General features: G+C 38.3%; 14 non-coding genes across 14 annotated transcripts; all 14 read right to left on the bottom strand.

Moving 5' to 3' along the window:
* Positions 1-1,499: 1,499 nt before the first annotated feature.
* LOC133086042 (small nucleolar RNA SNORD113/SNORD114 family) lies at positions 1,500-1,571 on the bottom strand. Its single transcript, XR_009699827.1, has one exon. It is a non-coding gene; the product is annotated as a small nucleolar RNA SNORD113/SNORD114 family (small nucleolar RNA).
* Positions 1,572-2,926: 1,355 nt separating this feature from the next.
* On the bottom strand, positions 2,927-3,001 carry LOC133086047 (small nucleolar RNA SNORD113/SNORD114 family). The gene has a single exon (XR_009699831.1). It is a non-coding gene; the product is annotated as a small nucleolar RNA SNORD113/SNORD114 family (small nucleolar RNA).
* Positions 3,002-3,565: 564 nt separating this feature from the next.
* Positions 3,566-3,640, bottom strand: LOC133085988 (small nucleolar RNA SNORD113/SNORD114 family). Its single transcript, XR_009699782.1, has one exon. It is a non-coding gene; the product is annotated as a small nucleolar RNA SNORD113/SNORD114 family (small nucleolar RNA).
* An 883-nt stretch (positions 3,641-4,523) lies between these two features.
* Positions 4,524-4,595, bottom strand: LOC133085978 (small nucleolar RNA SNORD113/SNORD114 family). The gene has a single exon (XR_009699772.1). It is a non-coding gene; the product is annotated as a small nucleolar RNA SNORD113/SNORD114 family (small nucleolar RNA).
* A 1,596-nt stretch (positions 4,596-6,191) lies between these two features.
* On the bottom strand, positions 6,192-6,266 carry LOC133085999 (small nucleolar RNA SNORD113/SNORD114 family). The gene has a single exon (XR_009699791.1). It is a non-coding gene; the product is annotated as a small nucleolar RNA SNORD113/SNORD114 family (small nucleolar RNA).
* Positions 6,267-7,144: 878 nt separating this feature from the next.
* On the bottom strand, positions 7,145-7,216 carry LOC133085977 (small nucleolar RNA SNORD113/SNORD114 family). Its single transcript, XR_009699771.1, has one exon. It is a non-coding gene; the product is annotated as a small nucleolar RNA SNORD113/SNORD114 family (small nucleolar RNA).
* Positions 7,217-8,814: 1,598 nt separating this feature from the next.
* LOC133085987 (small nucleolar RNA SNORD113/SNORD114 family) lies at positions 8,815-8,889 on the bottom strand. The gene has a single exon (XR_009699781.1). It is a non-coding gene; the product is annotated as a small nucleolar RNA SNORD113/SNORD114 family (small nucleolar RNA).
* A 1,771-nt stretch (positions 8,890-10,660) lies between these two features.
* Positions 10,661-10,735, bottom strand: LOC133085989 (small nucleolar RNA SNORD113/SNORD114 family). Its single transcript, XR_009699783.1, has one exon. It is a non-coding gene; the product is annotated as a small nucleolar RNA SNORD113/SNORD114 family (small nucleolar RNA).
* Positions 10,736-11,617: 882 nt separating this feature from the next.
* Positions 11,618-11,688, bottom strand: LOC133085990 (small nucleolar RNA SNORD113/SNORD114 family). The gene has a single exon (XR_009699784.1). It is a non-coding gene; the product is annotated as a small nucleolar RNA SNORD113/SNORD114 family (small nucleolar RNA).
* Positions 11,689-13,275: 1,587 nt separating this feature from the next.
* On the bottom strand, positions 13,276-13,350 carry LOC133086023 (small nucleolar RNA SNORD113/SNORD114 family). Its single transcript, XR_009699810.1, has one exon. It is a non-coding gene; the product is annotated as a small nucleolar RNA SNORD113/SNORD114 family (small nucleolar RNA).
* Positions 13,351-14,232: 882 nt separating this feature from the next.
* Positions 14,233-14,304, bottom strand: LOC133085993 (small nucleolar RNA SNORD113/SNORD114 family). The gene has a single exon (XR_009699787.1). It is a non-coding gene; the product is annotated as a small nucleolar RNA SNORD113/SNORD114 family (small nucleolar RNA).
* Positions 14,305-15,901: 1,597 nt separating this feature from the next.
* Positions 15,902-15,976, bottom strand: LOC133085986 (small nucleolar RNA SNORD113/SNORD114 family). Its single transcript, XR_009699780.1, has one exon. It is a non-coding gene; the product is annotated as a small nucleolar RNA SNORD113/SNORD114 family (small nucleolar RNA).
* A 2,467-nt stretch (positions 15,977-18,443) lies between these two features.
* On the bottom strand, positions 18,444-18,517 carry LOC133086024 (small nucleolar RNA SNORD113/SNORD114 family). Its single transcript, XR_009699811.1, has one exon. It is a non-coding gene; the product is annotated as a small nucleolar RNA SNORD113/SNORD114 family (small nucleolar RNA).
* Positions 18,518-19,371: 854 nt separating this feature from the next.
* Positions 19,372-19,443, bottom strand: LOC133086019 (small nucleolar RNA SNORD113/SNORD114 family). Its single transcript, XR_009699808.1, has one exon. It is a non-coding gene; the product is annotated as a small nucleolar RNA SNORD113/SNORD114 family (small nucleolar RNA).
* Positions 19,444-20,557: the final 1,114 nt, after the last annotated feature.

The following is a 20,557-nucleotide window of genomic DNA, read 5'->3' as shown; positions in this document are numbered from 1 at the left end:
GGAAGGCCTTCATTTTGGAGGGTGGGACCTAAGCAAGGGTGAGGTTTGGGCAGTGGGTGGGGCCTATGCTCAGGACCCACAGGGCTGGAAAAGGTCCTGGGGGCTGTGGGTGGTGGGGCTTAGGCTCAAGGAACAGAAGGGGCCCAGGCATGCCCCCCCATCCCTAGTCTCAGAAGGCAGGGGACCTCACCTGGGAGCCCAGCAGGCTTCTTGGGCTCGAGTGGGTGGGGCAAATGCCCTCCTCTCCTCTCCTGCTCCTCCCATCTGGGAGGATCCCTCCCTCCTGCCTCTGCTGATCTCCCCGTCCTCTCTCCTATGCCCCCAAGGACCTATGCAGCCTAGAGGGGGCTTTGGAGGGCAGGGGATCGGCCTGGGAGCTCAGCAGGCTCCCCGGGCCCCAGTGGGTGGGGCAATTGCCCTCTGCTCCTCTCCTGCTCCTCCCGGAGGGCCTCTCTCACCTGCCTCTCCTGTTTTCTGCTCAGCCTCCTTCTTATGTCCCCAAGGACCCACGCAACCTGGAGAGGGCTTTGGAGTGTAGGGGACTGGCCTGGGAGCTCAGCAGGCTCTCCAGGCCAAGTGGGCAGGGCAATGGCCCTCCGCTCCTCTCCTGCTCCTCCTGGATGGCTCCTCCTGCCTGCCTCTCCTGATCTCCCCAGCCTCCCTCTTATGCCCCCAGGACCCACGCGGCCTGGATGGGGCGTTGGAGCCGGGGTACCGGCTTGGGAGCTCAGCAGCCTCCCCGGCCGAGTGGGCCAAGCGATTGCCCTCCGCTCCTCTCCCGCTCTTCCTGGAGAGTCCCTCCCGCCTGCCTTTCCTGATCTCCCTGGCCTCAGGGATGCTGATCCTGTGTGGACTCCACTTCTCCTCCCCCTTCAGTCCCTCTACATCCTACTGGTTCACTTTGGGGTTCCTCCCATCTCCTTGGGTGTCAGAGTCCCCAGGAGCGGCCGGCAGGCACCCTAGTTGTGGGGAGACGCTAACTCTGCGTCTTCTCACACTGCCATCTTGACTCTGCCTCCCATGATTAAATATTTTTTAATGAAAAACAATCACCTGAACCAAGACAAGAAATTTGACTGTTACTGACATTGGTCTTTCTACTTCTAACACAGAGATTCAGTCATGAGGCACATCACCATGGAATAAGGCTTAATTACAATTTTAACACCCTATAGATTGAAAATACAACAAACACATGAAATAGATAATAAGTCTCTAGAAAATTCTCATATCATTATATCTCTCTCATATTTATTATCAGGTTTCATACATGCATTAATCAATAGAAACCTTCATATCAATTACTTGTTTATCAATAGTATAAAAATAGCCATCTTTAATTATATTCCAAACACACTATTAGCATAGTAATTACTCTTAGAAAACAGAGCAAAAGAAAGCCTAAGAATTAAATGATGCTAACACTGGTCTCCTGGCTCCTAAAAAAAGACGCCACCCAAGGCAGATGCCCAAAGAAAAATCCTTAGATTAGCTTTGAATAGGACATCAAAGTTACAGACACAAATTCAACTTTCATGACCCATAAGCCAACAGGAGTAATCAGCCATACAGTGTTAACTTCTGTGACCTCAAGTATTTGGACATTGTTTATTGAATAATTCAATACATCACAAAATAATTGAAAGTGCTATTAAACACAAACCCTAAGGAGAGTCATGATATCCCTATTCTGTAAATAGTTCATTCTCACAGCAATGAATCTCTTCTGTGAATTACGATGCTGATTTTGTATTTTTTTTTTCAGCTACGTAGTAATCAACTAATGCTTGAAAAATGCAACATTTAAAACTGAGCTGCATTGGCTTTATGTTATCCTATATGGATCTTTCTAAAAATAAACTGAGTGTACACTCAGAGGAAGGAAAAATACTGAAGAAAGACAAGAAATTAGATTATTGATCACATGGGTTCCTGCAGTTATATGATGCATCACCATGGAATCGATCTATTATGGCCATTCCTTCTCTTTGCTTATTACTACATTGTTTACTGATTGAAGAAATAAATCTCTCATAAATATTGAAAAACCTATTAATCACAAAACTTAAGGGCAGTCATGATATCCCTCTTATCAAAACAGTTCATTCTCACAGCAGTGTGTCTCTCCCGTAAATCATGATGCTGGTTTTCTGTTGATTTGTTTTGTATTGTTTTGATTTGTTTGTTTTTTCCATCAGGGCAGTAATCAATTAATGTTTCATAAAATGTAACATTTATCACTGAGCTGCATTGCCCTTCCTTTTCCTGTATGTATCTCTCCAATAATACACTCAATGCACACACAGAGGGACAAAAAAATAACAGAAACCATGACATGAAATTTATTACCCACATGGGTTCCAGCAATCATAAGGTGCATCACCATGGAATATTGATAGCTTAATCAGCTTGAATGTGTCCATTTTAATCAGTAGAAAGCACAGTCAATGAAACAAAACAGAGAAAGAAAAAGGAAACTTTATGGACATTGATGCTTTTTTTCCAAATTTAGAGTTCTCAGTATTCACGAATTGATCACTCTTTCATAATGCAGAGATTTTTCTTCTTCTACAATCAAAAATACCCTCAAACTTGAGATTGCCCCAGAACAATAAAATTGACTCTTAATTATTCACATCTAAATGATGCTTGGCCAAACAGTTGACCCCTAGGTCCACTTGTTATTAACGGTCATAACTGATGGAAATATTTAGGATTGCTTCTTGCCAAACCCCATGTGTCCACAGTAGGCAATAATGGACCTTTTCTTAATCTACTATTTATATATTTTGAAGTGTTCTATCACTGATCGATTAATAGTATGAAATATAAATAGAGTAACGCAAAGTAGCAGCATGATTTTATATATTCCGAACATCTGTCCAAGGGAAGAAATCAATGTAGAAAACAAAGTATGTATCCCTTCTTGGACCTCAGGATTCCAGATACTTATAGTTCCTTGGCCATGCCTCATCCTCTACCCAACGTCATCGTTGGTCCCCTTGGGTCCAATTTTAGTTCATTCATTGATACATCACTATCAATTAAATCATTATATCATTGATATTAATGAAAGAAAGACACGAAAAACCAAAACCCAAGAACAGTATACCCACGAATATCCCTAATTTCTCTCCAATCTCTATCACCATACATGAGATCTCTTTCCTTAATGCATTTCCAGGATCTAGATGATCACTTCATCAGCATAAGCTCTCATGTCTTGTTTTTAAATGGGCCATATCATCAACCCTTTAATATATATCAATGACTTTTGAGAATACAATGAAAACACTTAAACCAGTTCCCCAAACCAAGGCAGAAACCCTGGCCATAACTCACCTGGGTCTCTGTCTCATAGCAACCTGAAAAGGAGACCCTTGATCACAATGGAGGCTGAAATCTCCTTGAGCTTCTATTCTGAAAAGTACCAAACAGAGAAGGTGTCAACTGAGATTGAGACTTTCTCTCCATAGATAGGCAGATTTGTTGATTGATGCTTTCTTTGGCTCAATTAGCATAACCTATGAAAAAGCATGAAGAGAAAGACCACATTTCTTTTGTATTGGACCTCAGAGTTCCAGACACGTATTATTCATAATCAGTGACTCATACGCTGGCATTTATCATCATCAATCCAGAGAAGATGACTTTCTCTTCATTCTGTATGTTTCACTGATGCATGAGTTAATTCACTAATGCCAGTTATGACCCTCTAGGGTTCGCAAAACTCAGCGAGGCCTTGATATCGCTCACCTGTCTCTAGAACCATTCTCACATCATCATATCTCTCTCATATTTATTATCTGGTTTTTGCTTCACAAGAGTTCCTGTTTATCAATGGGATAAAGATGCCCTCCTTTAATTTCCTTTCATCCATTTGGTGAGCATAGTCATTACTTTTAGTGAAATCACCCACCCCCAGACTAGGAACTAGATGATGCTCACACAGGTCTCCTGGCTCCTATGACCAAGATGCCATCTTAGGCTGGCACTCGAGGACGAATCCTCGTTTCTGGTCCAGTGCATCCACTCTGAGGAGTAGAAAACAAAGCAGAAGATAAAAATGGTGGAGACACTCTCCACTCATCCTTGCTTCCACATTCACATTGTTACTTAGGCTATCCCTAACATAGCAGGTATGTGAGATCTGTTGAAAAGGAACAACTTCAATCTTGCCTCTGTGCCAGAATATGAAGGTTGTCTACCACTTCCCCTGGTCCCCTTCTCCTTACCCTAAGTGGTAACAGTCATGTCCCATGGCTTTAAAATTGAAATCCAGGCCTTCCTTGACATATTAATGGTATATGTCATTTCCACCCATATATCCATGAATAGAAATTGTTTTCCGTCATTTTTCTTTATTTTAATTCATATATTTATGAAGAGGGTCTCAGTTTTTCATTTGCATGGAAAAAATGAAAAGGCATGAACACAAAGACTGCAAAGGAGCCCCTCATTCATTCCCGACCTCAGCCCCTAGGGTCACTTCCAATAGCACAACGGACTAGATTCCATTTGCATCGGACCTCAGAGTTCCAGACATGTATTCATCATACACGACTCAGACGCCACCAACAGTCATCATCGATCCAATATTGTCCCTCCTTCTCTTCATGTATTTCTACATTGTGTACTGATTAAGGCAATAAATCTCTCATAAATACTGAAAAGCCTATTAATCACAAAACCCAAGGGCAGTCATGATTTCCCTCCTCTCTCCATAGTTCATTCTCACAGCAGTGTGTCTCTCCTGTAAATCACGATGCTGATTTTGTGTTGTTTTGTCTTGGTTTGTTTTGTTTTATTTTATTTTTTTCATTGGGGCAGTAATCAATTAATGTTTCATAAAATGTAACATTTATCACCGAACTGCACTGGCCTTTTGTTTTCCTATATGAATATCTCGAATAATACCCTGAATGCACACCCAGGCAGACAAAAAAAAAAAAACGGAAACCATGACAAGAAATTTGCTTATTACTCACATGGGTTCCTGCAATCATAAGGTGCATCACCATGGAATACTGATAGCTTGATCAGCTCGAATGTGTCCATTTTAATCAATAAAAGCACAGTCGATGAAACAAAAGAGAGAGAGAGAAAGGAAACTTATGAACATTGATGCTTTCTTTCCACATTTAATGTTCTCAGTCATGAGGAATTGACCACTCTTTCATAATGAAGAGATTTTTTTTCTACAAAAAATAATACCCTTAAACTTGAGAGTGGCCAAGAACAATAAAATCGACTCAATTATTCACATCTACATGACTCTTGGCCAAACATTTGACCTCCTAGGTCCAATTGTAATTAAGGGGCATAAGGGGTGGAAATCTTTAGGATTACTTCTTGCTGGCCCACATGTGTCCACATTTGGCAATAACTGACCATTTCTTCTTAATCTACTATTTACATATTTTGAATGGTTCTATCATTGATCGATTAATAGTATTAAATATAAATTTAGTAAACCAAACTAAGAGCATGACTTTATATATTCTGAACATCTGTCCATAGGAAGAAATCAATGTGGAAAACAGAGTACGTATCCTTCTTGGCCCTCAGGCTTCCAGATACATATGGTTCCTTGCCCATGCCTCATCCTCTACCCACCTTGTTTGTTGGTCCCCTTCGGTTCAATTTTAGTTCGTTCATTGATATATCTCTATCAATTAAATCATTATATCATTGATACTAATGAAAGAAAGATACAAATATCCAAAACCCAAGAACAAGACCTGGAAATATCCTTACGTTCTCTCCAATCACTATCACCATACATGAGATCACTTTCCTTAATGAATTTCCAGGATCTAGATGATCACTTTTTCAGCATAAGCTCTCATGGCTTATTTTTCAAGAGGCATCATCAACCCTTTGATATATATCAATGACTTTTGAGAATACAATGAAAACACTTAAACCAATTCCCCAAACCAAGACAGGAAACCTGGCCATAACTCACCTGGGTCTCTGTCCCATAGCAACCTGAAAAGGAGGACCTTGATCACACTGGAGGCTGAAATCACCTTGAGCTTCTATTCTGAAAAGTACCAAACAGAGAAGGTGATCACCAAGATTGAGACTTTCTCTCCATAGATCCGCAGATTTGTTGACTGATGCTTTCACAGGCTCAATTAGCATAACCAAAGAAAACACATGAGAAGAAAGACCACATTTCTTTTGTACTGGACCTCAGAGTTCCAGACACGTATTATTCGTCATTGATGACTCATACGTTGGCATTTCTCATCATCAATCCAGAAAAGATGACTTTCTCTTATTCTATATGTTTCACTGATTCATGCAATTCACTAAGGCCAATTTTGACACTCTAGGGTTTGCAAAACACACTGAGGCCTCAATATCACTCACCTGTCTCTAGAACCATTCTTACATCATTATATCTCTCTCATATTTATTATCGGGTTTTTGCTTCACAACAGTTCCTTGTTTATCAATGGGATAAAGAGTCCCTCCTTTAATTTTCTTTAACCCATTTTGTTAGCATAGCCATTACTATTAGTGAAAACACCCACCCCCGGATTAGGATAGATGATGCCTACATGGGTCTCCCGGCTCCTATGACCAAGATGCCATCCTATGCTGTCGCTCAAAGAATAATCCTCCTGAGGTCCAGTGCGTCCAGCCTGAGGAGTATAAAGCAAAGCAGAAGATAAAAATTGTGGAGACACTCTCCACTCATCACTGCTTCCAAATTCACATCGTTATTTAGGCAATACCTAATGTAGCAGATGTGTTGAAAATCTGTTGAAAAGAAACCACTTCGATCTTGCTGCTGTGCCAGAATATGAGGGCTGTCTACTGATTCTCCTAGCCCCCTCCTCCTTATCCTAAGTGGTAACAGTTATGTGCCATGGCTTTCCAATTGAAACTCAGGCTTCCCTTGACATATTAATGGTAGAGCTCATCTCCACCCATATTTCCATGATTGGAAATTGTTTTCCACCATTCATCTTTATTTTTATTCATATATTTATGAAGAGAGCCTCAGTTTTTCAATTGTACGAACAGAATGAAAAGGCATGAACACAAAGACTGCAAAGAAGCCCCTCATTCATTCCTGACCTCAGCCCCTAGGGTCACTTCCAATAGCACAATGGACTAGATTCCATTTGCATCGGACCTCAGAGTTCCAGACACGTATTCATCATACACGACTCATACGCCACCAATAGTCATCATCAATCCAATATTGTCCCTCCTTCTCTTCGCGTATTTCTACATCGTGTACTGATTGAGGCAATAAATCTCTCATAAATATTGAAACCCCATTAATCACAAAACCTAAGGGCAGTCAGGATATCCCTCTTCTCTCCATAGTTCATTCTCACAGTAGTATTCTCTCCTATAAATCACGATGCTGGTTTTGGGTTGTTGTGGTTTGGTTTGTTCTGTTTTGCTTTGCTTTGCTTTGTTTTTTTCATGGGGCAGTAATCAATTAATGTTTCGTAAAATGTAACATTTATCACCAAGCTGCATTGGCCTTCTGTTTTCCTATAGGGATCTCTCCAATAATACACTGAATGCAACATAGAGGGACAAAAATATAACGGAAACCATGACATGAAATTTGATTATTACTCACATGGGTTCTGGCAATGATAAGGCGCCATCACCGTGAAATACTGACAGCTTGCTCAGCTCGAATGTGTCCACTTTAATCAGTAGAAAGAACAGTCGATGATAGAAAAGAGACAGAGAGAAAAGAAATTTTATGGACATTGATGCTTTCTTTGCAGATTTAATGTTCTCAGTCATGGAGAATTGATCACTCTTTCATAATGCAGAGATTTTTCTTTTTCTACACACCAAAATACCCTCAAGCTTCACAGCGACCCACAACAATAAAATTGACTCTTAATTATTCACATGTACATGATGCTTGGCCAAAAAGTTGACCTCCTAGGTCCATTTGTTAGCAGGCATCAGTGCTGGTAATCTTTAGGATTACTTATTGCTGGAACACGTGTCCAATGTAGGCAATGATTGACCTTTTCTTCTTAATATACTATTTACATATTTTGAACCATTCTATCACTGATCGATTAATAGTATGAAATCAGAATTGTGTAACCCAAACAAAGGGCATGACTTTATATATGCCGGACATCTGTCCATAGCGAGAAACCAATGTAGAAAACAGAGTATGAATCCTTCTTGGCCATCAGGCTTCCAGATACTTATGGTTCCCTACCCAGGCCTCATCCTATACCCAACTTGATCGTTGGTCCCCTTGGGTCCAATTTTATTTCATTCATTGATATATATCAATTAAATCATTACATCAGTGATACTGATGAACAAAAGACAAGAATACCCAAAACCCAAGAACAAGACCTGTGAATATCCCTAACTTCTCTCCAATCACTATCACCATACATGAGATCGCTTTCCTTAATGAATTTCCAGGATCTAGATGATCACTTCTTCAGCATAAGCTCTCATGGCTTGTTTATCAACAGGCCTTCATCAACCCTTTTATATATATCTATGACTTTTACGAATACAATAAAAACACTTAAACCAATTCCCCAAACCAAGACAGGAAACCTGGCCATAGCTCACCTGGGTGTCTGTCCCATAGCAACCTGAAAAGGAGAACCTTGATCACAATGGAGGCTGAAATCTCCTTGAGCTTCTATTCTGAAAAGTACCAAACAGAGAAGGTGATGACGAGATGGAGACTTTCTCTCCATGGATCAGCCTATCTGTTGATTGATGCTTTCATTGGCTCAATTCACATAACCAATGAAAACTAATGAGGAGAAAGACCATATTTCTTTTGTATTGGACCTCAAAGTTCCAGACACATATTATTCATCACCAATGACTCATATGCTGGCATTTATCATCACTGATCCAGAAAAGATGACTTTCTCTTCATTCAATATGTTTCATTGATTCATGCGTTACTTCACTAATGCCAATTTTGACACTCTAGGGTTTGCAAAACCCAGAAAGGCCTCTATATCGCTCACCTGTCTCTAGAACCATTCTCACATCATCATATCTCTCTCATATTTATTATCGGGTCTCTGCTTCACAGCAGTTCCTTGTTTATCAGTGGGATAAAGATGCCCTCTTTCAATTTTCTTTCACCCATTTTGTTAGCATAGTCATTACTTTTAGTGAAAACACCCACCCCCAGACTAGGAACTAGATGATGCTCACACGGGCTCCTACGACCAAGATGTCATCCTAGGCTGGCACTCGAGGACGAAGCCTCTTTTCTGGTCCAGTGCATCCACTCTGAGGAGTATAAAGCAAAGCAGAAGATAAAAATGGTGGAGACACTCACCACTCATCCCGGCTTCCACATTCCCATTGTTATTTAGGCAATCCCTAATACAGCAGATATGTGAAATCTGTTGAAAAGAAACCAGTTCAATCTTGCCGGTGTGCCATATTATGAAGTTTGTCTACCCATTATCCTGGCCTGCTCCTCCTTACCCTAGTGGTATCAATCATGTGCCATGGCTTTCTGATTGAAATTCAGGCTTTCTTTAATATATTAATGGTATATCTCGCCTCCACCCATATTTCCGTGATTGGTAATTGCCGCCGTTAATTTTTATACTTATTCATATATTTATGAAGAGAGCCTCAGTTTTTCAACTGTTGAACAGAATGAAAAGGCATGCATACAAAGACCGCAAAGAAGCCCCTCATCATTCCTAACCTCTGCCTCTAGGGTCACTTCCAATAGGACAATGGACTAGATTCCATGTGCACTGGAACTCCTAGGTCCACTTGTTATTAACGGGCATCACTGGCAGCAGTCCTTAGGATTACTTCTTGCCAAAGCACATGTGTCCACAGTAGGCAATAATTGACCTTTTCTTCTTAATCTACTATTTACTTATTTTGAAGGGTTCTATCACTGATCGATTAATAGTATGAAAACTATATTGAGTAACCAAAATAAGAGCATGACATTATATATTCCAAACATCTGTCCATAGGAAGAAATCAATGTAGAAAACAGAGTATGTATCCTTCTTTGCTGTCCGGCCTCCAAATGCTTATGGTTCCTTGCCAATGCCTCATCCTCTACCCATCTTCATTGTTGGTCTCCTTGGGTCCAATTATACTTCATTTATTTATATACCTCTATCAATTAAATCATTACATTATTGATACTAATGAAAGAAAGACATGAATACCCAAAACCCAAGAACAAGACCTGCGAATATCCCTAACTTCTCTCCAATCACTACCACCATACATGAGATCTCTTTTCTTAAGGAATTTCCAGGATCTAGATGACCATTTCATCAGCATAAGCTCTCATGGCTTGTTTTACAATGGGTCATCATCAACCCTTTGAAATATGTCAATAAGTTTTGAGAATACAATGAAAGCACTTAAATCAATTCCCCAAACCAAGACAGGAACCCTGGACAAAACTCACCTGGGTCTCTGCCCCATAGCAACCTGAAATGGAGAACCTTGATCAAAATGGAGGTTGAAATTACCTTGAGTTTCTATTCTAAAAAGTACCAAACAGAGAAGGTGATGACGAGATGGAGACTTTCTCTCCATGGATCAGCAGATTTGTTGCTTGATGCGTTCATTGGCTCAATTAGCATAACCAATGAAAATGCATGAAGAGAAAGATCACATTTCTTTTGTATTGGACCTCAGAGTTCCAGACACATATTATTCGTCATCAATGACTCATACGCTAGCATTTATCAACATCGATCCAGAAAAGATGACTTTCTCTTCATTCTGTACGGTTCACTGATTCATGCATTAATTCACTAATGTGAATTTTGACACTCTGGGGTTCGCAAAACCCAATGAGGCCTTGTTATCGCTCACCTGTCTTGAACTATTCTCACACCATTATATCTCTCTCATATTTATTATCAGGGTTTTGCTTCACAACAGTTCCTTGTTTATCAATGGGATAAAGATGCCCTTCTTTAATTTTCTTTCACCCATTTTGTTAACATACTCATTACTTTTAGTGAAAACACCCATCCCCAGACTAGGAACTAGATGATGCTCACAAGGGTCTCCTGGCTCCTACGACCAAGATGCCATCCTAGGCTGGCACTCAAGGAAGAATCTTCATTTCTGGTCCAGTGGGTCCACTCTGAGATGTATAAAGCAAAGCAGAAGATAAAAATGGTGGAGACACTCTCCACTCATCTCTGCTTCCACATTCACATCGTTATATAGGAAATCCCTAATGTAGTGGATATACGAAAGCTGTTGAAAAGGAACCACTTCAATATTGCCTCTGTGCCAGAATATGAATGTTGTCTACCACTTCTCCTGGCCCCCACCTCATTACCGTAAGTGGTAACAGTCATGTGCCATGGCTTTCTAATTGAAATTCAGGCTTTCCTTGATATATTAATCGTATATCTCGTCTCCACCCATATTTCTGTGATTGGAAATTGTTTTCCATCGTTCATCTTTAGTTTTATTCATATATTTATGAAGAGAGTCTCAGTTTTTCAATTGTACAAACAGAATGAAAAGGCATAAACACAAAGACTGCAAGGAAGACCCTCATTCATTCCTGACTTCAGCCTCTAGGGTCACTACCGATAGGACAATGGACTAGATTCCATTTGCATCTGACCTCAGAGTTCCAGACACGTATCATCATACACGACTCATACGCCACCAGTAGTCATCATCGATCCAATAGTGTCCCTCCTTCTCTTCACGTATTTCTACATTGTGTACTGATTGAGGCAATAAATCTCTCATAGATATTGAAAACCCTATTAATCATGAAACCTAAGGGCAGTCATGATATCCCTCTTCTTTCCATAATTTATTCTCACAGCAGTGTGTCTCACCTGTAAATCACAATGCTGATTTTGTGTTGTTGTGGTTTGATTTGTTTTGTTTTGCCTTGTTTTTTTCATTGGGGCAGTAAGCAATTAATATTTCATAAAATGTAACATTTATCACTGAGCTGACTGGCCTTCTGTTTTCCTATAGGGATCTCTCTAGTAATATACTGAATGCATACACAGAGGGACAAAATAATAACAGAAACCATGACATGAAATTTGATTATTACTCACATGGGTTCCTGCAATTATAAGGTGCCTCACCATGGAATACTGATAGCTTGATCAGCTCGAAATGTGTCCACTTTAATCAATAGAAAGCACAGTCAATGAAACAAAAGAGAGAGAAAGGAAACTTTATGGACTTTGATGCATTCTTTCCAGATTTAATGTTCTCAATCATGAGGAATTGGTCACTCTTTCATAATGCAGAGATTTTTCTTTTTCTACAAACAAAAATACCGTCAAACTTGAGAGCACCCTGGAACAATAAAATTGACTCTTAATTATTCACATCTACATGAAGCTTGGCCAAACAGTTGACATCGTAGGTCCATTTGTTATTAACGGTCATCACTGGTGGAAATATTTAGGATTACTTCTTGCTGGACCACATGTGTCCACAGTAGGCAATAACTGACCTTTTCTTCTTAATCTACTATTTACATATTTTGAAGGGTTCTATCACTGAACAATTAATAATATGAAATATAAACTGAGTAACACAAAATAAGAGCGTGATTATATATATTCCGAACATCTCTCCATAGGAAGAAATCAATGCAGAAAACACAGTATGTATCCTTCTTGGCTCTCAGGCTTCCAGATACATATGGCTGCTTGCCCATGCCTCTTCCTCTACCCATCTTTATTGCTGGTCCCCTTGGGTCCAATTTTAGTTCATTCACTGATATATCTCTATCAATTAAATCATTATTGATACTAATGAAAGACATGAATACCCCAAACCCAAGAACAAGACCCGCGAATATCCCTAACTTCTCTCCAATCATTATGACCATACATGAGATTTCTTTCCTTAATGAATTTCCAGGATCTAGATGATCACTTCTTCAGCATAAGCTCTCATGGCTTGTTTTTAAATGGGCCATCATCAACCCTTTAATATATATCGAAGACTTCTGAGAATACAATGAAAACACTTAAACAAATTCCCCAAACCAAGACAGGAGCCCTGGCCATGACTCACCTGGGTCTCTGTCCCATAAAACCTGAAAAGGAGAACCTTGATAAAAATGGAGGCTGAAATCACCTTGAGCTTCTATTCTGAAAAGTACCAAACAGAGAAGGTGATGATCGAGATGGAGACTTTCTCTCCATGATTCTGCAGATTTGTTGATTGATGCTTTCATTGACTCAGTTAGGATAACCAATGAAAACGTATGAAGAGAAAGACCACATATCTTTTATATTGGACCTCAGAGTTCCAGACACATATTATTTGTCATCGATGACTCATACACTGGCATTTATAATTATCAATCCAGAAAAGATGACTTTCTCTTATTCTATATGTTTCACTGATTCATGCTTTAATTCACTGATGCCAATTTTGACACTCTAGGGTTCGCAAAACCCACCGAGGCCTCAATATCGCTCACCTGTCCCTAGAACCATTCTCACATCATCATATTTCTCTCATATTTATTATCGGGTTTTTGCTTCACAATAGTTCCTTGTTTATCAGTGGGATAAAGATGCCCTCCTTTAATTTGCTTTCATCCATTTTGTTAGCATAGTCATTACTTTAGTGAAAACACCCACCTCCAGACTAGGAACTAGATGATGCTCACACGGGTCTCCTAACTTTTACGACCAAGATACTATCCTAGGCTGGTGCTCAAGGAAGAATCCTCGTTTCTGATCCACCATGTCCACTCTGAAGAGTATAAAGCAAAGCAGATGATAAAAATGGTGGAGACACTCTCCACTCATCCCTGCTTCCACATTCACATCGTTATTTAGACCATCCCTAACATAGCGGATATGTGAAATCTGTTGAAAAGGAACCAGTTCAATCTTGCCGCTGTGCCAGAATATCAGGGTTGTCTACCGATTCTCCTGGCCCCCTCCTCAATACCATGAGTGGTAACAGTCCTGTGCCATGGAACTTTAATTGAAATTCAGACTTTCATTGACATATTAATGGTATAGCTCATCTCCACCTGTATTTCTGTGATTGGAAATTGTTTTCCGCCATTCATCTTTATTTTTATTCATATATTTATGAAGAGAGCCTCAGTTTTTCAATTGTATGAACAGAATGAAAAGGCATGAACACAAAGACTACAAAGAAGCCCCTCATTCATTCCTGACTTCAGCCCCTAGGGTCACTTCCGATAGCACAACGGACTAGATTCCATTTGCATCGGACCTCAGAGTTCCAGACACGTATTCATGATACACGACACATACGCCACCAGTAGTCATCCTCGATCCAATACGTCCCTCCTTCTCTTCGCGTATTTCTACATCGTGTACTGATTGAGGCAATAAATCTCTCATAAATATTGAAAACGCTATTAATCACAAAACCTAAGGGCAGTCAGGATATCCCTCTTCTCTCATTACTTCATTCTCACAGCAGTGTGTTTCTCCTGTAAATCACGATGATGGTTTTGTGTTGTTGTGGTTTCTTTTGTTTTGTTTTTTTCATCAGGGCAGTAATCAATTTATGTTTCATAAAACGTAACATTTATCAGCGAGCTTCATTGGTCTTGGTTTTCTTATAGGGATCTCTCCAATACTACACTGAATGCACACACAGAGGGACAAAATAATAACAGAAACCATGACATGAAATTTGATTATTACTCACAGGGCTTCCTGCAATCATAAGGTGCATCACCATGAAATACTGATACCTTGATCAGCTCGAATGTGTCCACTTTAATCAATAGAAAGCACAGTCGGTGAAACAAAAGAGAGAGAAAGGAAACTTTATGGACTTTGATGCATTCTTTCCAGATTTAATGTTCTCAATCATGAGGAATTGGTCACTCTTTCATAATGCAGAGATTTTTCTTTTTCTACAAACAAAAATACCGTCAAACTTGAGAGCACCCTGGAACAATAAAATTGACTCTTAAATATTCACATCTACATGAAGCTTGGCCAAACAGCTGACCTCCTAGATCCATTTGTTATTAACGGTCATTACCCGTGGAAATATTTATGATTGCTTCTTGCCAGACCACATGTGTCCACTGTGGGAATTAACTGACTTTTTCTTCTCAATCTACTATTTACATATTTTGAATGGTTCTATCACTTATCGATTAATAATATGAAATCTAAATTTAGTAACCCAAACTAAGAGCATGATGTTATATATTCTGAACATCTGTCCATAGGAAGAAATCAATGTAGAAAACAGAGTATGTATCCTTCTTGGCCCTCAAATTCCAGATACTTATAGTTCCTTGCCCATGCTTTATCCTCTACCTAACTTTATCTTTGGTCCCCTTGGGTCCAATTTTACTTCATTCATTGACATACCTCTATCAAATAAATCATTACACCATTGATACTAATGAAAGAAAGACACAAATACCCCAAACCCAAGAACAAGACCTGCGAATATTCCTAACTTCTGTCCAATCACTATCATCATACATGAGATCTCTTTCCTTAATGCAGTTCCAGGATCTAGATGATCACTTCATCAGCATAATATAATAAAATAAGCTCTCATGGCTTATTTTTCAACGGGCCTTCATCAACCCTTTGATATATATCGATGACTTTTGAGAATACAATGAAAACACTTAAACGAATTCCCCAAACCAAGACAGGAACCTTGGCCATGACTCACCTGGGTCTCTGTTCCATAGCAACCTGAAAAGGAGAAGCTTGATCAAAATGGAGGCTGAAATCGCCTTGAGCTTCTATTCTGAAAAGTACCGAACAGAGAAGGTAATGACCGAGATTGAGACTTTCTCTCCATGGATCAGCAGATTTGTTTACTGATGCTTTCATTGGCTCAATTAGCGTAACCAGTGAAAACGCATAAAGAGATAGACCACATTTCCTGTGTATTGGACCTCAGAGTTCCAGACACGTATTATTCATCATCGATGACTCATGCGCTGGTATTTATCATCATCGATCCAGAAAAGACGACTTTCTCTTCATTCTATATGTTTCACTGATTCATGCGTTACTTCACTAATGCCAATTTTGACACTCTATGGTTTGCGAAACCCAGCGAGACCTCGATATCGTTCACCTGTCTCTATAACCATTCTCATGTCATTATAGCTCTCTCATATTTATTATCAGGTTTTTGCTTCACAACAGTTCCTTGTTTATCAATGGGATAAAGATGTCCTCCTTTAATTTTCTTTCACCCATTTTTTTAGCATAGTCATTACTTTTAGAGAAACCACCCATCCGCAGACTAGGAACTAGATGATGCTCACATGGGTGTCCGGGCTCCTATGACCAAGATGCCATCCTAGGCTGGCACTCAAGGAAGAATCCTCATTTCTGGTCCAGTGCATCCACTCTGAGGAGTATAAAACAAAGCAGAAGATAAAAATGGTGGAGGCACTCTCCACTCATCCCTGCTTCCACATTCACATCATTATTTAGGCAATCCCTAATGTTGAGGATATGTGAAATCTGTTGAAAAGGAATCTTTGATCTTGCCGCTGCGCCAGAATATGAAGGTTGTCAACCACTTCTCCTGACCCCTCCTCCTTACCCTAAGTGGTAACAGTCATGTCCCGTGGCTTTATAATTGAAATTCAGTCTTTGTTTGACATATTACTGGTACATCTTTTTTTTTTATAAACATCTTTATCGGAGTATAATTGCTTTACAATGGTGTGTTACTTTCTGCTTTATAACAAAGTGAATCAGTTATACATATACATATATCCCCATATCTCTTCCCTTTTGCATCTCCCTCCCTCCCACCCTCCCTATCCCACCCATCTAGGTGGTCACAAAGCACCGAGCTGATCTCCCTGTGCTATGCGGCTGCTTCCAACTAGCTATCTATTGTCTCCATCCATATTTCCCATAATTGGAAATTGTTCTTTTTTTCGTTCACCTAATATTTTAAAAGTTTTATTTGGGTATAATTCAGCATAGTTTTGGAAGCCCTAACCACTGGTATCAGAGAAGAAAAGAATTAAAAGTGATCCAAATTGGAAAAGAAAATGTAAAACTCTCACTATTTGCCGGTGATATTATACTATACATATAAAATCATATATATGATACCGGAAAACTAATAGAGCTCTTCAATGAATTTGGAAAAGTTGCAGGATTCACAATTAATACACAGAAATCTCTTGCATTACTATACTCTAACAATGGAAGTTCATAAATAGGGATTATGGAAACAATCATATTTACCGTTACATCAAAAAGAATAAAATAGCTAGGAATAAACCTTCGTAAGGAAGCCAAAGACCTGTAATTAGAAAACTATAAGATGCTGATGAAAGAAATAAAAGATGACACAAACAGATGATGAGATATACCATATTCTTGGATGAAAGAATCAATATTCTGAAAATGGCTACGTATCCAAAGATATCTACAGATTCAAAGCAATCCTTATCAAATTACCAATTTTTTTTTTACAGAATTAGAACAAAAAACTTTACAATTTGTATGGAAATACAAAAGACCATGAATAGCCAAAGCAATCTTGAGAAAGAAAAACAGATCTGGAGAAATCAGGCTCCCTGACTTCAGACTCTTCTAGAAAGCTATAGTCATCAAACAGTATGGTACTGGCACAAAAACAGAAATATAGATCAATGGTACAGGATAGAAAGTCCAGAGATAAACCCACGCATTTATGGTCACCTAATCTATGACAAAAGTGGCAAGTATACATATACAATGGAGAAAAGACAGTCTCTTCAATAAGTGGTGCTGGGAAAACTACATGTTGAAGAATGAAATTAGAACACACCCTAGCACCATACACAAAAATAAACTCAAAATGGATTAAAGACCTAAATGTAAGGCCGGATAGTGTAAAACTTTTAGAGGAAAACATAGGGAGAACTCTCTGTGACACAAATCGCAGCAAGATCTTTTTTGATCCATCTCCTAAACTAATGAACATGAAAACAGTAATAAACAAATGGGACCTAATTAAACTTAAAGGCTTTTGCACAGCAAAGGAAACCATTAACAAAACGAAAAGAAAACCCACAGAATGGGGGAAAATATTTGCAAACCAAGCAACTAACAAGGGATTAATCTCCAAAATATACAAACAGCTCATGCAGCTCTGATTCATTTTGTTGTGCAGCAGAAGCTAACACAACATTGTAAAGCAACCATACTCCAATACATATTAATTTTAAAAATAATAAATAAATAAATAACAACCCAATCAAAAAATGGGCAGAAGATCTAAATAGACATTTCTCCCAAGAAGATATACAGATCATTCACCTTTATTTTTAATTACATATGTATTTATAGATTCTCCCATTTTCCTATTTTAATAATAGAATGAAAAATATGAACACAAGACCAAAGTAAGCTCCTCATTTATTCCTGCCTATAGGATGCCTTCTCGAATTGAGAATGGAATAGATTAATGTAATATCAGACCTCAGAATTCCAGACAAGTATTCACTGTATATCACTCATATTGATGACCAGAAATCATCATCGATCCAATATTGGTCCTTTTTCTATGTACACATATCTTTTTTGATTAAATAAAAAATTCACTAATTATTTTTAGCAGTACAATTCAAGAAAAAATAAGAAAAGCCTTCATCTATATAGAATAATTATTACTTAAATATATATCTCTCTTTAATACATTGTTTTCTATATATGTATTAATCCATATAGTGGTTTTTATATCCATACTCAACACTGAGATGCAGTCTCCTTCTTTACTTATATTCCTCATTTCTTATTAAATACATTGAATTACTTTAATAAAACCATAGAGGAAAGAACTTCTACTATGACTCACAGTAATCTCCATCTCCTATTTTGCAGAGGCAAACCCATAGCTCATAACCATGGACGATTCTAAATCACGTCTAGTGACTTCATTCTGAGGTGTACACAACACAGAAGATGATAAAAATATTCAGACCTAATCACCACTATCTTCGTTTTCTGCATTTCTGTTACTCAGTATTTATGTTTCTATTACTTTTTCTCTCTAAATTTTTTACCTTGTTAAAAGAAAATCTCAGTCTTTTGTCTGAAGCAGAACAATTAAACAGACCCTTACTTATGCGTGTCTTTCTATCTAACCTTGGCCAAACAGGTGACCCTCACCCATTTATTTAATGGGCATCAGTGTTTTCAATATTCATTAACAGTATCTTTTGTCTTGCTTCACCCTGTTTTTCCTTATGTTCATCTATATTTGCTTAATGGTTCATTATAGATCTATTAATAATAACAAATCTGTCTATGAAACCCATACAAAAATGTGATCTATTTATATTCCTGTCATCTCTCTATAGAAGCAGTTTCACCAGAAGGAAGAGACTACTTATGGTCTGGGTTGGACCTCAGAGTTTCAGACATGTTTTCATCATTCAGGACTCTTCCCATCACAATCATCATCACTGGTCCATCACTGAGTCTCTTTTCTTCCATTATTTCTATATGGAAGAATAATAAAATAATATATGGTTCACTAAATATTCCAAGAATAACACCCTTCAATACCCCTAACCTCAGTTTACAGAATCATTTCCCATTAAGGGTCCATCTCTTCCAATTTTCGACCTCAATCCTGCCCATTATCAATTATTCAAAAGAATATTTCTTATATTTATCTTTGAACTATGAGTAAGTTTTTGATTAATTTAATACTTTTTAATACTTTTTACTCTTTTCTTTGTTCATTTCTATTTGTTTATTGACTAATTCAGTAAGTCACTCGTAATAATTTTAAATTAGTCACAAAACCCAGGAAGAGTCATGATATCGTTAACTGTAAATGGATCATTCTCACAGCAACGTATCTCTTTTTAAATTTTATGCTATTATACATCTATGCATTAATCAATTAGTGTTTAATGAAGGTCTATATTTATCACTGAGCTACACTGGCCTTCTGTCACTCTATATGGAAGTTTCAAGTAATACACTGAATGCACAGGGGAAAAAAAATCACTGAAACTAAGACGAGAAATTTGACTATTACTCACATTTGTCTCTGTGCTTCTAATACAGAGATGCAATCTTAAGGTGCATCACCATGGAATAATGCTTCATCAGCACGAATGTGTCCATTTTGAACAATATGAAGCACAGTCAATGAGAAAAAAAGAAAAGAAAATTTATCTCCATTGACTCTTGCATTCTACATTTCTTTTACCCAGTCATTTAGGAATTTATAACTTTTTCATAATGTAGAAATTGTTTTCTCTTAACAGAAAGAACAACCTCATACTTAAGATTGACTCAGAACAATAAAATTGACTCCTAATTGTTCAGGTCTATCTGATACCTGGCAAAAGTGATGACACCCTTGATCCATCTATTTCATAGTGGTCATCAGTGCTGGAAATTTTTATTAATATTTCTTGTCTCATCATAGATGTTCATAATGAGAACATAATTTATCTTTTCTTTGTAATCTATTATTTATGTATCTTTAATGGTGCTCTCATTGATCTAGTAATAATTTAAAAACTTAATCGAAGAACTTGAAAATTATACGTTCCTAACATCTGTCCATA

Source organism: Eubalaena glacialis, chromosome 2, assembly GCF_028564815.1.
Source record: "Eubalaena glacialis isolate mEubGla1 chromosome 2, mEubGla1.1.hap2.+ XY, whole genome shotgun sequence".
Taxonomy (NCBI): domain Eukaryota; kingdom Metazoa; phylum Chordata; class Mammalia; order Artiodactyla; family Balaenidae; genus Eubalaena; species Eubalaena glacialis.
The sequence above is the reverse complement of the archived record's forward strand: the minus strand, read 5'-3'. Positions and strand labels throughout refer to the sequence as shown.